The following is a 17,238-nucleotide window of genomic DNA, read 5'->3' on the forward strand; positions in this document are numbered from 1 at the left end:
TTGCATCTTCCTCACAACACACATTCCCACCTAGTTTTGTGTCATCTGCTAACTTGGAAATACTACATTTGGTCCCCGCATCCAAATCATGTGAACAGCTGGGTCACAGTGTGGTGGTGAACAGTTGTATTTCTGTCTGGAGGAAGGTTTACAGTGGGTTCCCCATGGTTCCTCATAACTTCAGTTATGTGCAGACACTGGAAAAGCTGGGGTTGTTCTCCTTGGAGCAGTGCAAGTTCAGAACAACTTTGACAGAGTTAGAATCAAGGAATCAAATGGTTACAGTACAGAAGGAGACCATTCAGTCCATCATGTCCTTGACAGCTCTTTGCAAGAGCAGATCAGCTAATTCCACTCCTCTGCCCTTTCATTGTAGCCCTGCAAATTTTCTCTCTTCAGGTGTTTATCCAATTCCCTTTTGAAAGCCACGATTGAATCTGCCTCCAGCACACTCTCAGGCAGTGTATTCCAGATCCGAACCACTCACTCTGTCCCACACCCCTGGTACCATTGCAGAAAATCTTTTCTGTTCATTTCATCCCTCATAAATAATTGAAATGAAATGTTTATTAGGAAATGCACAACATAAAAAGGAGAGAGAAATAAATGCTGAGCAAAATAGAAGTCAATGTTTGGAAGGTAAAAAGAGCAAAAGATGTAACTTTTATTCTGGTTGAGTGAGGAATATATCACACTTTGGGGCTCTTGTAAGAGGATTTACTGATAAACCTGGGATTTGAGAGGAAGCTGCTTCATGGTTTACAGAACAAATTTAGCCCCTGGGGTGGAGCCAACAGCTGCACCGTCCAATAACAGACAGGATGGGGACACTGTCTCAGGCCTGGTGAGCTCAGTCGATGAAAGCATGAAACTCTGAATCTCAAGTTTTTGAGCTTGAGCCCACGGTGGGTGTTTTCTATTTCCTTTTTATGCTGATTTTACAGGCGTTATCCAGCTCTGAATTCCTCGGCAGAGAGTTCAAGGAGTGTTTGAAATGAGATTCAACAGCAGTATGAGAAAGTCTCTCCTTGATTCAGGACTCTTACCTCTCTGCAGCATCTCGCTGCTGAAGATTGAACTTTTTCTCATTTCATTCTCAGCTCAGGGTCAGTGTGGATCACTGGGACTTCTGGCTGTCTCCCACTTCACAATCCATCAGTGCTGAGAAATCAATGGGGAATATTACTCACATGTTGTAATGTTTTATAAATACTTGAATGTATTTCACACTGTGTCCAACAGTGTGAATCTCCCCTGGTATATCAGCTCACCAACACTTCAACAGAACATTCACATAATCTGAGCTCTGACATCTGTTCAGATCCCATTCCCAAGACCTGGAAAGTGGGATTGGGCTGGATCGCTCTTTTTCAGCTGGCACAGACACGATTGCTAAATGGTCTCATTCTGTGCCATAAATTTTCTCGATTTTCTATGTTCTATGAAGTGAGGTGTGATTGGGAGGGGCAATTCCACCAAGGTTATATTTTCGACCAAAAGAATGACACAAGGGATACTTCACATTTTTATTCATTCATTCATGCGATGTGGGCATCGCTGGCTAGGCCAGCACTTATTGCCCATCCCTAATTGCCCATGAGAAGGTGGTGGTGAACTGCCTTCTTGAACCGCTGCAGTCCATGTGGGGTAGGTACACCCACAGTGCTGTGAGAAAGGGAGTTCCAGGATTTTGACCCAGCGACAGTGAAGGAACGGCGATATAGTTCCAAGTCAGGATGTTGTGTGGCTTGGAGGGGAACTTGCAGGTGGTGGTATCCCCTGCATTTGCTGCCCTTGCCCTTCTCGGTGGTAAAGGTCGCTGGGTTTGGAAGGTGCTGTCTAAGGAGTCTTGGTGCATTGCTGCAGTGCATCTTGTAGACGGTACACACTGCTGCCACTGTGTGCCGATGGTGGAGGGAGTGAATGTTTGTAGATGGGGTGCCAATCAAGTGGGCTGCTTTGTCCTGGACGGTGTTGAGATTCTTGAGTTGGAATTGCACCCATCCAGGCAAGTGGAGAGTATTCCATCACACTCTTGACTTGTGAATTGCAGATGGTGGACAGGCTTTGGGGAGTCAGGAGTCATGGATGAGTGAGAGGAATATATCACACTTTGGGGCTTTTGGAAGAGGATTTATTGATAAACCTGGGATTTGAGAGGAAGCTGCTTCATGGTTTACAGAACAAATTCAGCCCCTGGGGTGGAGCCAACAGCTGCACTGTAATTACTCACCTCAGGATTCCAAGCCTCTGACCTGCTCTTCTAGTCACGTTATTTGTATGGCTACCCATGGTAACCTCCATGATGTTGATGGTGGGGGATTCAGTGATTGTAATGCTATTGAATGTCAAGGGGAGATAGTTAGATTCTCTCTTGTTGGAGATGGTCATTGCCTGGCACTTGTGTGGTGCGAATGTTACTTGCCACTTATCATCCCAAGCCTGTGAGACTGAAATAGCTCAGTTGGGAGTGTGTTGGACTGAAGATCCCTGGTTCAATCTGGGGTTTTGGCAGTTCTCCTTTATTCTGCATCGCCCTTTGGTTTTGACTCTTGAGCTGCACAATTTACACTGAAATTATTTACCCAACTCTGAAGGTTGGATTGGAATAGAGAGATATCAATGATGGGGAATATTTACATTGTCAGCTTTAGCTTATTCTCTATCTCCTTGTGTCCGTTTCCCCAGTTTTTGAATCTTTCGGGGCCGGGTGAACATTTGATTTGCTGCATATGTCCCAAACTGAAGCCTTTTCCACATCTCTGGGCGGTCAGACTCGCTCTGTCTGTTTTTGCTGCTCGTGACCATTAACGAGAACAGGCCACGAGTTCAATGTTTATCAGCAAACGGAAGATAATTGGAAAGAATTCTGTGTTACTCCAGACCAGTGACAAAGATGCAATGGATGTTATTCAAAATAAATTCCCTTTGACATTTTATGTAAACTTGTTTGCATCTAAAAGTTGGATTTTAAGTGTTCCAAAAATGTGTCAAATTGATGACTGACCATGTGACAGTGCACATGGGGATCAAATCCACAGCCTTGTTGTTATCAACACTGCGTCCTAACCAACTGAACTAAGCGGCCGATGGACAGAGCCAGGTATGGGTTTGAGCCGCACGCTGTGCGGTTTGTGTTTTATTTCTCACACTGGGTGACAGAGCGATTGTCCACATCACATCCCTGAAACATTGTTCTGATATAAAACAGTGTGAAATAAGAACTGAGCATGGAAATGGAACGCAACCAGAAATCAGGACTTTAATCTATTAAAGTTGATCTTGAAATTCTACCATGCACGAACATTCCAAGAGAACGAACTCTCTTCTGATACAAAATCCAGGAACTTGAGCTGCTGTGAAACATAACTGAGCCTAACATGACTTGAACACGCAACCTTCTGATCTGGATTCAGACGCGCTACCGTTGCGCCACAAGCTTACAGATAAAGCAAAGCCTTCCATTCCTGGCAGATTTACTTCTTGTTTAGATTCAGTGATTGAAATTAATTCAATCCTCATCTGACCTCCGCTCTGTGAAGGCCTATCTCTGTACTACCTCCAATGCATTTACATCCTTCCGCAAATAAGGAGACCAGTACAGTACTCAGTACTGCAGAAGAGGTCTCACCAATGTCCTGTGTAGCTGAAGCATAACCTCCCTACTATTGTATTCAATTCCCATGGTGATAAATGATAACATTCTATTAGCTTTCCTAATTACGTGCTGGACCTGCATACTCACCTTTTGCAATTCATGCCCTCGGACACCCAGATCCCTCTGCATCTCAGAGCTCTGTAATCTCTCACCATTTAGATAATATGCTTTTTTATTCTTCCTGCCATAGTGGACAATTTCCGACTTTCCCACATTATACTCCATTTGCCAGGTCTTTGCCCAATCACTTAACGTATCTATATCCCTTTGTAGCCCCCTTATGTCCTCTTCACAACCTATCTTTGTGATCAGCAAATTTAGCAACAATACCTTCGGTCCCTTCATCTAAGTCATTTATATAAATTGTAAAAAGTTGAGGCCTCAGCACAGATCCCTGTGGCACACCACTCGTTACTTCTTGCCAACCAGAAAATGACCCATTTATGCTGACTCTCTGTTTCCTGTCAGCTAGCCAATCTTCTATCCATGCCAATATGTTACCCCCGACACCATGAGCTTTTATTTTCTGCAATAACCTTTGATATGGCACCTTATCCTTCTGGAAATCGAAATACAATACATCCACTGGTTCCCCTTTATCCACAGCACATGTAACTCCCTCAAAGAACTCCAATAAATTGGTTAAACATGATTTCCCTTTCAAAAGACCATGTTGACTGTGCCTGATTACCTTAATTTTTTTCTAAATGCCCTGCTATAACATCCTCTGTAATAGCTCCAAACACTTTCCCGAAGACAAATGTTAAGTTCACTGGCCTGTCGTTTCCTGCTTTCTGTCTCCCTCCCTTTTTGAATAAATGAGTTACATTCACTCTTTTCCAATCTAACGGAACCTTCCCGAATCTAGGGAATTTTGGAATATTAAAACCAGCGCATCAACTATCTCACTAGCCAATTCAGGACCTGGCGACTTGTCAACCCGCAGCTCCAACAATTTGTTTAGTACCACTTCCCTGGTGATTGTAATTTTCTTGAGTTCCTCCATCCCTTCAATTTCCTGATATACGGTTAATACTGGGATGTTATTTGTATACTCAATAGTGAAGACCAATGCAAAGTATCTGTTCAATTCATCTGCCATCTCTTAATTATCCATTATTAATTCCCCAGACACACTTTCTATAGGACCAACAGTCGCTTTGTTAACTCTTTTCTTTTTAAAATATCTATCAAAACTCTTACTAGTTGTCTTGAAATTTCTTTCGAGCTTTCTCTCATACTCTAATTTTACCTTCCTTATCAATCTTTTAGTCATTCTTTGCTGTTTTTTTTATCTTCTGTCCAATCTTCTGACCTGCCTCCCACCTTTGCACAATTATAGGCTTTTTCTTTAAGTTTGATAGTATCTTTAACTGTTTTCGTGAACCATGGATGGTGAGTCCCACCTTTGGATCTTTTCTTTCGCGTTGAAATGTATCTATTCTGTGTAGTCTGAAATATCCCCTTAAATGTCTGCCACTGCATCTCTATTGACTTATCCCTTAACCTAATTTGCCAGTTCACTTTAGCTAGCTCTGCTTTCATGACCTTATAATTGCCCTTATTTAAATTTAAAATACTAGTCTGGGACCCACTCTCCTCACCCTCAAACTAAATGTAAAATTCACTCATATTATAATCGCTACTACCGAGGGGCACCTTAACTATGAGGTCATTAATTAATCCTATCTCGTTGCACAATGCCAGGTCTAGTATAGCCTGCTCTCTGGTTGGCTCCAGAATGTATTGTTCCAAGAAATTATCCCCAAAACATTCTATGTACTCCTCATCTAGGCTACCTCTGCCCATCTGAATTTTCCAGTCTATATGTAGATTAAAACCCCCATAATTATCACAGTACCTTTCTGACAAGCTGCCATTATTTCTTCCTTTATATCCCATCCGACAGTGTGGTTAATGTTAGGTGGCCTGGACACCACTCCCACAAGTGCCTTCTTGCCTTTATGATTTCTCATTTGTACCCAAACTGCTTCTGCATCCTGATCTCCAGAACTCAGGTCATCCCTCTCTATTACGCTAATACCATCATTAATTAACAGAGCTACCCCGCCAACTTTTCCTAGCTTCCTGTCCTTCCAAAATGCCATGTCACCTCCAATATTCTCATCCCAATCTAGGTCGCCCTGCAGCCATGTCTCTGTAAAGACTATCAGATCGTACGTATTTATTCTATTTGTGCTCTCAGTTCATCTGTTTTGTTTCGAATGCTCCATGCAGAGCATTTAGTTTTGTCCTTTTATTATTTTTGTCACCTCTAGCCTTATCTGTCGATTTACTCTTAGATTTGTACATTCTGTCCCTTCCTGTCACAGTCTGTTTATCATTTCCCATATTTATACCTTTCTCTCTTGCCTTGTCTCTCCTCCTTGATTCACCATATCTTCCCAAATTTGATCCCTTGCCCCCACTATTCAGTTTAAAACCGTCTCTACTTCCCTCATTATGTGGCTCGCTAGAACACCGGCACCAGCACGGTTCAGGTGTAGACCGTCCCAAAGGTACAGCCACCTCTTTCCCCAGTACTGGTGCCAATGCCCCACGAACCAGAACCCACTACTACCACACCAGTCTTTCAGCCGCACATTACTTTCTCTAATCTTATTTGTCCTATGCCAATTTGCACATGGCTCAGGTAATAATTCAGAGATGATTAACTTTGAGGTTCTGCTTCTTAATTTGCTGCCCAGTTCCTCATACTGACTATGCAGAACCTCTATCCTTGTCCTGCCTATGCCGTTGGTACTGACATGGACCACGACGACTGGATCCTCCCCCTCCCATTGTATGTTTCGCTCCAGCACTGAGCAGATGTCCTGAATCCTGGCACCGGCAGGCAACACAGCCATCTGGACTCTTGCTCTTTGCTGCAGAGAGCAGAGTCAATCCACCTTACTATACTGTCCCCTACTACCACTACATTCCTTTTTTCTCCCTCTTTGAGCCGCAAACACTTACTGCAGACGTGTTTGCCCTGGATCACACTGGCATCCAGGAGCTCCCACATGCTGCAGCTGTGACACATCACCTGTCCTGTCATCCTTAACGTGTTTCAATTAACTACTTAAATATTTTATTCAATTATTCATTTTATTGCATATTTTATTAAACTTACCACTAGTTTGTTTACTATTTTAAACGTTAGGGCTAAAATGGACCTTAATCACTTACCAGATGCGAACAAGCAGGTCGGTTCTTCCAAACCAATCAACTACCTGCTTGCCTGTGATGTCACAGCTTTCCAGATCCTCACCAAACAGCTCCTTCCACTGCACCGCAGAAAGAACCATTTCCTGTGCACTCACCCCAGCGGCTCTCTGTTTCCCTGCTCTCAATCTCCATTGTGACGTCACTCCTCGATTTTATTCCCCTGCTCTGTTCCTGCCGTGCTCCTTTCTCTCTCGCTCTGTCTCCGAGTCTGTGCTTTTGGCGCATTTCTTCATTTGTTGTTCCGTTGTGCTCCTCTGTTTCTGGTCCAAAATCTGACTCTGGTGGGACTTGAACCCACAACCTTTGAATATCTTCTTAGTCATTATTTAGAATTCCAACACGCTATCCACTGCACCACAGAGCCTCACACAATTTTATCGACATCACTAAGGCCTTTGATCTTGTCAGCAGAGACGGCCTCTTCAAACTGCGATGGAACATAGGCTGCCCTCCTGACCTCTTGGGCATCATCTCTTCTTTCCACGAGAACATGCATAGTTCCATCAGTTACAATGGAGCAACATCAGACGCTTTCAAGATCAGCAGTGGGGTAAAGCAGGGCTGCACGCTGGCGCCAACTCTCATAGGAACAGAGGAACATCGGAGTAAGCCATTCAGCCCATCGAGCCTGCTCTGCCATTCAATTCGATCATGGCTGATCATCTACCTCAAAGCCCCTTTCCCGTGCTATCCCCATATCCCTTGATGTCATGAGTATCAAGATTTCTATCAATTTCTGTCTTGAACATGCTCAATGATTGAGCTGCCACAGCCCTCTGGGGCACAGTATTCCAATGATTCACCACCGTCTGAGTGAAGAAATTCCACCCATCTCAGTTTTCAATGGCCTACTCCTTATTCTGAGACGATGTCCTTTGGTTTTAGACTCACCAACCAGGGCAAACATCCTGTCTACATCCACACTGTCACGCCCTGTAAGAATTTTGTCAGTTTCAATCAGATCACCTCTCATTCTTCGAAACTTTAAGGAATACAGGCCCAGTTTCCTCAAAAGACAATCCCACCATCCGAGGGATTAGTCTGGTGACACAAAAACAAGAAATGCTGGAACCACTCAGCAGGTCTGGCAGCATCTGTGAAAAGAGAAGCAGAGTTAACGTTTCAGGTCAGTGACCCTTCTTCGGAACTGACATATATTAGAAAAGTCACAGGTGATTAGCAAGTGAGGTGGGGGTGGGGCAAGAGATAACAAAGGAGAAGGTGTAGATTGGACAAGGCCACATAGCTGACCAAAAGGTCATGCAGCAAAGGCAAACAATATGTTAATGGTGTGTTGAAAGACAAAGCATTAGTACAGAGTAGGTGTTAACGGACTGAATATTGAACAGCAGCAAGTACAAACCTGAAAAAAACAGTAGGTAAGCAAACTGAACAAACTGAGATGAAATGAAATAAATGCAAAAAAAAGATTAGTCTGTTGACCCTCTGTTTCACCCCCTCTATGGCAAGTGTATCCTTCATAAGATGAGGAGACTAAACTGTACACAATACTCCAGTGCGGATTCACCAAGGCTCTATACAATTGCAGCAAGACATCTTTACTCCTGTACTCATGACTCCTCATGTGGGTACAACATACCATTTGCCTTCCTAATTGATTGCTGCACCTGCACAAGAGCTTTCAGTGTCTCAGGAACAAGGACACCCTGGTCCCTTTGGACATCAACACTTCCCAACCTCTCACCATTTAAGAAATACTCTGTCTTTCTGTTTATTCCACCAAAGTGGATAACTTCACACTTATTCACATTATATTCCATGTTCTTGCCCATTCACTGAGCAGCTCCAGGTCCCCTGGAAGCCTCTCTGCATCCTCCTCACAACTCACACTTCACCGAGCTTTGTGTCATCTGCAAACTTGGAAATATTACATTTAATCCCCACATCCAAATCATTTATATAGGTTGTTAACAGCTGTGGCTCCAACACTGATCCTTGCAGTACCCCAATAGTAACAGCCTGCCATCCTGAGAAGGACCCGTTATTCCTGCTCTCTGTTTTCGGTCTGTTAACCAATTCTCAATCCATATCAGTATATTATCCCCAAGCCTATGTGCTCTAATTTTGTTTACTCACCTCCTGTGTGGGACCTTACCAAAGGAAAATACAAATACCACACATCCACTGGTTCTCCTTTATCTGTTCTGCAGGTAACATCCTCAAAAATCTCAACAGGTTTTTCAAACCTGTTTTCCTTTTCATAATTCTATGTTGACTCTGCCCAATCATGTCATCATTTTCGAACTGTCTAGTTATCACATCCTTTATAATTGGCATATTCTTCTCCATGCTGCTATTGTACACTTTCAATTACTCAGATATAGGTGTTCACCTGCACATCAGAGCTGACGACAAGCTGTTCAACTTGGCAAGACTGTGCGCCAAGACCAAAGTGGGTAAATTCCTAGTCTATGAGTTGCTATTTGCTGATGATGCTGTGCTGACATCCCATAATGAAGTTCAGTCACAGCAGCTTGTAGATCGGTTCTCCCTGGCCTGCAAAGAGTTTGGACTGACAATCAGCATCAGGAAGATGAAAGTTACGGGCCAGGACGTAGAGACTCCACTTTCCATCAACATCGACAACGTCACTTTGGAGGTTGTCAACAGCTTCACATACCTTCAATCAACAATCACCAGCAATCTGGTCCTTGATGCTGAAATCAGCACCAGGATTGCCAATGCTGCAGCTGTCATGTCAAAGTTGAGAAGACAAGTGTGAACCGACAGCAAACTGACCGAAAATACAAAGCTCCACGTGTACAAGGCTTGTGTTCTCAGCACCCTCCTTTCTAGTAGAGAAGCATCAACAACTTATACAAGCCAAAAAAAGCGGCTGAACAGCTTCCACCTCCACTGCCTCAGATGGATACTGGGCATCTCCTGGCAGGACAGAGTGCCGAATGCGGAAGTACACCAGCTTGCAGGGATCCGCAGCATGTTTCCCCTCTTGAGTCAGCGGTGACTCTGTTGACTGGGCCAAATGGATGACGGTCACATTGCCAAATACATGCTCTCTGGTGAGCTTGCTATCAGCATGAGATCAACAGGTCAGGGAAAAAAATCAAGTCCTTTGGAGAGGTTTGAGTTAATTCAGGAGAGTGGGCATGGATTTATCAATGGGAGTTCATGCTTGACGAATCTAACTGCAATTGTTGATAAACTATCTGAGAATACTGATGAAGGGAATGCAGTGGATGTTGCTTATATGGATGTTACGAAAGCATTTTATAAAGTACCACATAAAAGGGTGGTTAACAAAATTGGGGTTCATGGATTAGGAGGGTCAGTGTCCATTTGGAGAGTAAATTGTTTTAAAGACTGAAAACAGCGAGTCATATTAAATGCTTCCTTATGCGTCCCTTGCCTTGGTTCTGATTTTCCGGTTGCACAATTTACTTTGAGATTATTTACCAAGCACCAGTGGATTGAATTTGAGAAACAACACAGAGTCATTTACAGCACAGAAGGTGGTCGTTTGGCCTATCACGTCAATGCTGGCTCTCCCGGAGCAAACTAGTCAGTTCCACTCACCTGCTCGGTCCCTTTCCTCCTGCAAGTTTCTTTCCTTCAAGTATCCATCTAATTTCCTTTTCAAATCATTGATTGTCTCTGCTTCCACCACACTCGTGGGCCAAGACATTACTACCCACAGCATAAAAAATTCCACCTCATCAAGGATGGGAAATACTTATATCTTCTATATTTGCTTATTCTCTATTTCTATGAGAATAGACTGACAGTCAACATGAAAGGAAACCCAAAAATCTTCGAGCAGCATGTAAATGATAAGTGGGTAGTAAGAGGTTGAGTCGGGCCTATGAGGGACAAAAAGGATAATATAAGCTTAGAGGTGCAGGGCGATGTTAATCTACTTAATGAGTACTTTGTATCAGTGATCACCAAGGAAGTGGAATTTGACAAAATATCAGTCGAAGTGAAGAGAGTAGAGTCAATGGAGAGGGTACAAATTGAGAGAGGGAGGTACTAAAAAGGCTGGCTGTGCTTAGGGAAGATAAATCACCTGGTCCGGATGGCTCACATCCCAGGTTGCGAAAGGAAATGCGGATGCAGATAACGGAAGGGCTTGCTATAATCTTCCAATCTTCCCTGGATACGGGGGAGGTGCCAGAGGATTAAACAGTGGCAAATGCGACACCCTTATACAAGAAAGGGTGTAAGGACAGTCCGGGTAACTACAGGCTAGTTAGATTAACAGCAGCGGTGGGAAAGGTTTTAGAAAGAATAATCAGGGTAAAAAATCAACAGTCACTTGGAGAGGTTTGACTTAATTAAGGAGAGTGAGCATGGATTTATAAATGGGAGTTCATGCTTGACTAATTTAACTGCATTTTTTGATGAACTAACAGAGCAGGTTGATGAAGGGAATGCAGTGGATGTTGTCTATATGGATTTTAAGGAAGCGTTTGACAAGGTACCACATAAAAGGGCGGTTAACAAAATTGAGGTTCGTGGTATAGGAGGGTCAGTGTCCAATTGGATACAAAATTGGTTTAAGGACAGAAAACAGCGAGTCTTATTAAATGGTTCTTTGTCAGACAGGACGATAGTCGACAGTGGTGTTCTCCAAGGGTCAGTGCTAGAACCACTGCTTTTTTTGCTCAAGGTAAGTGACTTGGATCTTGGAATACAGAGTAGAATCTCAAAATATGCCGATGACACCAAACCTGGAGGAGCGGCAAACAGTGAAGATTAAAAGAACTGCCTGCAACAGGACAGTGATAGGCTAGCAGAATGGGCAGACAGGTGGCAGATGGAATTTAATAGTGACAAGTGTGAGGTGATGTATTTTGGCATAAGGAATAGGGAGAGGCAATATATACTTAATGGCACAGTTCTAAAGAGTGTACTGGAATAGAGGGACTTGGGGTTCATGTGCATCAATCTTTGAAGAAGGCAAGTCATATTGCGAGAGTGGTTCGCAAAGCATATGGGATCTTGGGCTTGAACTTGAGGCATTGAGTACAAAAGCAGGGAAGTTATGCTGAACCATTATAAAACTCTGGTTAGGCCCCAATTGGAGTGTTGCTTCCAGTTCTGCTCAGCAGACTTTAGAAAGAATGTGAGGGTCCTTGAGAGGACGCAGAGGCGATTTACCAGAATGGATCCAGGGATGGGGGATTTTAGTTACAAGGTTAGGTTGGAAAAGCTAGGATTATTCTGCCTTTCTCAAAGGAGATTGAGTGGAGAATTGATAGAGGTGTATAACACCTCTAGAGAACAGGCCATCCTGGACTGGGTATTGTGCAATGAGAAAGGATTAGTTAACAATCTTGTTGTGTGGGGTCCCTTGGGGAAGTGCGCCCATAATATGATAAAATTCTTCATTAAGATGGAGAGTGAGAGAGTTGATTCCGATACTTGGGTCCTGAATCTAAACAAAGAAAACTATGAAGGTATGAGGCGGGAGTTGGCTATGATAGATTGGGGAACGTTACTTAAAGGGTTGACAGTGGATAGGCAATGGCTAGCATTTAAGGAGCGCATGGATGAATTACAACAATTGTTCATTCCTGTCTGTGCAAAAGTAAAAAAGGAAGGGTGGCTCAACTGTGGCTTACAAAAGAAATTAAGGAAAGTATTAGATCCAAGGAGGAGAAATATAAAATGGCCAAAACAAGCAGCAAACCTGAAGTTTGTGAGCAGTTTGGAATTTAGCAGAGGAGGACAAAAGGATTGATTAAGAAGGGGGAAATAGAGTATGAGAGTAAGCTAGCAGAGAACATAAAAACTGACTGTAAAAGCTTCCATAGATATGTGCAGAGAAAAAGATTAGTGAAGACAAATGTGGGCCCCTTACAGTCAGAAACGGGGGAATTTATAATGGGGAACAAAGAAATGGCAGACCAATTAAATACATACTTTGGTTCTGTCTTCACAAAGGAGGATACAAATTATCTCCCAGAAATGTTGGGGAACATAGGGTCTAGTGAGAAGGACGAACTGTATGAAATCAGTATTAGTAGGGAATGTTTGGGAAATTGATGGGATTGAAGGCAGATAAATCCCCAGGGCCTGATAATCTACATCCCAGAGTAATTAAGGAAGTGGCCCTTGAAATAGCAGATGCATTTCTGGTCTTTTTTCAAAAATCTACCGACTCTGGCACAGTTCCAATGGATTGGACGGTAGTTAATGTAACTCCGCTATTTAAAAAAAGAAGCAGAAAGAAAACAGCGAATTATATACCGGTTAGCCTGACATCAGTCGTGGGGAAAATGCTGGAGTCCATTATAAAAGATGTAATAGCAGAGTGCAATAATAACTCGTCTCCACTCCTAGTATTTCTAAATCCCACACATTCACTATCATGTGAACAATTATTTCCTGTTGTGTCTCTCTCAGATTTGTAAACTTCACTGTATTGGAGTGCGGTGACATCTACTGGCGGGAAGCAAGGACTGCAATCAAGCAGCAGAAACTCCACAGTCTGTCAGGGTGAAAGAAACATTGCAATGTGAGGAAACAGCGAAGTGGTTTGATTGGGTAGATGGAGACATGATTCCACTTGTGGTGGTGTCTGAAGCAAAGGCCAGAAATACAAAATTGTCATTAATAAAAGAAATGAGGAATTCATGAAAAATGTAGTAACGTAGTGAATGGTTAGAATGTGGATAGAATAGAAAGTGAGATTGGATGGACAGAAGCAGTCTGAAAGGATGGCTGAAACAAAAGGTGAGTGCCGTGAAACGTTAACTGTGTTTCTCACAGCACAGATGCTGCCAGAGCTGCTGAACATTTCCAGCACTTTCTGTTTTTATTTCAGCATTTGCAGGATGTTGCTTTGATCTGAAAAAAAATGGATGATTGGCTGGGGGGGTTCCAGTGAAATTCCACAGCAGCTAATAAAGCTTACTCTGTCAGTGGTTCGTTGGTCTAGGGGTATGATTCATGCTTTGAGTGTATGGTTAATTAACTTGCGAGAGATTCCCGGGTTCAAGTCCCGGGCGAGCCTTGGTCTGCTGGCATTTTTAGATTATGGTTATCTATTGGTTTCAGCCTTGCAGAAGGTGGAATTGACTTCCATCCGCAGCTGGCTTGAAGACCAGACAACTGGATTCAAAGAGCTTGTCGACAAAATTGTAATTAACTAAATGTACAGATAGCCAAGTGGAAATATAAAGTTGTTGCTGTAATTGTGACCTGACTCCAAAAATAACAGGACTGGGTTCTGGACTGGAATGGAATGGAATTTTCAGTGTTTCTGTTGTTTGGCTTGCATTGACTCATCGATTTTCTTGTTTTTCACTTTGTCGATGCCTTTGAATAATTGTGGATCCTTCTTCAGAGTGTCTTCTTTCACCAGGTAGTTCTGACCTCTGATGATGTTGATTGCAATCAGCTTCAATTCGCTGATAGTTTTGGAAGTGAGCAGATTTCCTTTGCTTGACTCTACAACATGGAACTCAGTCTGACATATGGACCCATGGGAGGATTTGAATGCCAGCCCTGCGTTGGAGTTGCATCCATCCAATAAGAGACCGAGTAGAAGTGACAGTTCTGTCAGTCGAATATGAGACTTTTAATGGCAGGGTTGTGAGTTTGAGTGCTATTCTGTTTTTCCCTTTTTTAAGGCTTCATGAGCAGAGAGTACAGGGAGTGTTTGAAATGAGCAAGTCTCGCTTTGATTCAGGACTCTTACCTCTCAGCAGCATCTCACGATGAAAGATTGAATTTGATCTCATTTCATTCTCAGCTCGGGGTCTGTGCGGCTCAGTGGCACTTCTGGCTGTCTCCCGCATCACAATCCATCAGTACTGAGAAAGCAATGGGGAATATTACTCACATGTTGTGTTCTTAAATTTTTTGGAAAACTTGAATGTATGTATTTTCTTCCAAAACAAGGACACCAAGCCACTGTTAACGTCGGGCTGAAATAGCTCAGTTGGGAGAGCTTTAGACTGAAGATCTAAAGGTCCCTGGTTCAATTTCGGGTTTCAGCAACTTTGCTTCCTTATGCGTCCCTTGTCTTGGTTCTGATTTTCCGGTTGCACAATTTACTTTGAGATTATTTACCAAGCACCAGTGGATTGAATTTGAGAAACAACACAGAGTCATTTACAGCACAGAAGGCTGTCGTTTGGCCTATCACGTCCATGCTGGCTCTCCCCGGAGCTATCTAGTCAGTTCCACTCACCAGCTCGGTCCCTTTCCTCCTGCAAGTTTCTTTCCTTCAAGTATCCATCCAATTTCCTTTTCAAATCATTGATTGTCTCTGCTTCCACCACACTCGTGGGCCAAGTCATTACTACCCACAGCATAAAAAATTCCACCTCATCAAGGATGGGAAATACTTATATCTTCTATAATTGCTTATTCTCTATTTCTATGAGAATAGAGCGACAGTCAACATGAAAGGAAACCCAAAAATCTTCGAGCAGCATGTAAATGATAAGTGGGTAGTAAGAGATTGAGTCGGGCCTATTAGGAACAAAAAGGAGAATATAAGCTTCGAGGTGCAGGGCAATGTTAATCTACTTAATGAGTACTTTGCATCAGTGATCACTAAGGAAGTGGAATTTGGCAAAATATCAGTCGAAGTGAAGAGAGTAGAGTCAATGGAGAGGGTACAAATTGAGAGAGGGAGGTACTAAAAAGGCTGGCTGTCCTTAGGGGAGATAAATCACCTGGTCTGGATGGCTGGCATCCCAGGTTGCGAAAGGAAATGCGGATGCAGATACTGGAAGAGTTTGCCATAATCTTCCAATCTTCCCTTGATACGGGGGAGGTGCCAGGAGTAAACAGTGGCAAATGCGATGCCCTTATTCAAGAAAGGGTGTAAGGACAGTCCGGCTAACTACAGGCTAGTTAGATTAACAGCAGCGGTGGGTAAGGTTTTAGAAAGAATAATCAGGGTAAAAAATCAACAGTCACTTGGAGAGGTTCGAGTTAATTAAGGAGAGTGAGCATGGATTTATAAATGGGAGTTCATGCTTGACTAATCTAACTGCATTTTTTGATGAACTAACAGAGCAGGTTGTTGAAGGGAATGCAGTGGATGTTGTTTATATGGATTTTAAGGAAGCGTTTGACAAGGTACCACATAAAAGTGGGGTTTACAAAATTGAGGTTCGTGGTATAGGAGGGTCAGTGTCCAATTGGATAGAAAATTGGTTTAAGGACAGAAAACAGCGAGTCTTATGAAATGATTCTTTGTCAGACTGGAGGATAGTCGACAGTGGTGTTTCCCAAGGGTCAGTGCTGGGACCACTGCTTTTTGTGCTAAAGATAAATGACTTGGATCTTGGAATATTGAGTCGAATCTCAAAATATCCCGATGACAACAAACTTGGAGGAGTGGCAAACAGTGAGGATGATATGAACTGCCTGCAACAGGACAATGATAGGCTAGCAGAATGGGCAGACAGGTGGCAGATGGAATTTAATAGTGACAAGTGTGAGGTGATGTATTTTTGCATAAGGAATAGGGAGAGGCAATATTTACTTAATGGCACAGTTCTAAAGTGTGTGTTGGAATAGAGGGACTTGGGGTTCATGTGCATCAATCTTTGAAGGTGGCAAGACATATTGCGAGAGTGGTTAGCAAAGCATATGGGATCTTGGGCTTGAAAAAAAGAGGCATTGAGTACAAAGCAGGGAAGTTATGCTGAACCATTATAAAGCTCTGGTTAGGCCCCAGTTGGCGTGTTGCTTCCAGTTTTGCTTACCACACTTAAGAAAGAATGTGAGCGTCCTTGAGAGGATGCAGAGGAAATTCACCAGAATGGATCCAGGGATGGAGGATTTTAGTTACAAGGTTAGGTTGGAAAAGCTGGGGTTGTTCTACCTGCATCAAAGGAGAGTGAGGGGAGAATTGATAGATGTGTTTTCGGCTATGACAGTTTTAAATAAGTTGGCAAGGAAACATTGTTCCCGTTAACTATTGGTACAAGGACTAGGGGACACAGATTGAAGGTTTTGGACAGGAGATACAGGGGGAATGTGCGCAAGAACTTTCTTACAATGATTGGTGATGATCTGTAACTCGCTGCCCACGGGGGCAGTGGAAATGGAGACAATCGAGGATTACAAAAGGAATTTGAATAGGCACTTGAAGGAAATAATTTTACAGGGCTATGGGGATCGAGCAGACAAGTAATAACTCGTCTCCACTCCTAGTATTTCTAAATCCCACACATTCACTATAATGTGAACAATTCTTTCCTGTTGTGTCTCTCTCAGATTTGTAAACTTCACTGTATTGGAGTGAAGTGACATCTACTGGCAAGAAACAAGAACTGCTGTGATGAGATCAGCCATGATTGTATTGAATGGCAGAGCAGGCTCGAGGGGCTGACTTGCCGACTCCG

At 43.0% G+C, this 17,238-nt stretch overlaps 2 non-coding genes across 2 annotated transcripts; one reads left to right on the top strand and one right to left on the bottom strand.

The window, feature by feature from the left end:
- Positions 1–7,159: 7,159 nt before the first annotated feature.
- trnar-ucu (transfer RNA arginine (anticodon UCU)) lies at positions 7,160–7,250 on the bottom strand. Its single transcript is given in 2 exon segments — positions 7,160–7,195; positions 7,214–7,250. It is a non-coding gene; the product is annotated as a tRNA-Arg (tRNA).
- Positions 7,251–14,798: 7,548 nt separating this feature from the next.
- On the top strand, positions 14,799–14,871 carry trnaf-gaa (transfer RNA phenylalanine (anticodon GAA)). Its single transcript has one exon. It is a non-coding gene; the product is annotated as a tRNA-Phe (tRNA).
- Positions 14,872–17,238: the final 2,367 nt, after the last annotated feature.

Source organism: Heterodontus francisci, unplaced genomic scaffold (genome assembly GCF_036365525.1).
Source record: "Heterodontus francisci isolate sHetFra1 unplaced genomic scaffold, sHetFra1.hap1 HAP1_SCAFFOLD_121, whole genome shotgun sequence".
Taxonomy (NCBI): domain Eukaryota; kingdom Metazoa; phylum Chordata; class Chondrichthyes; order Heterodontiformes; family Heterodontidae; genus Heterodontus; species Heterodontus francisci.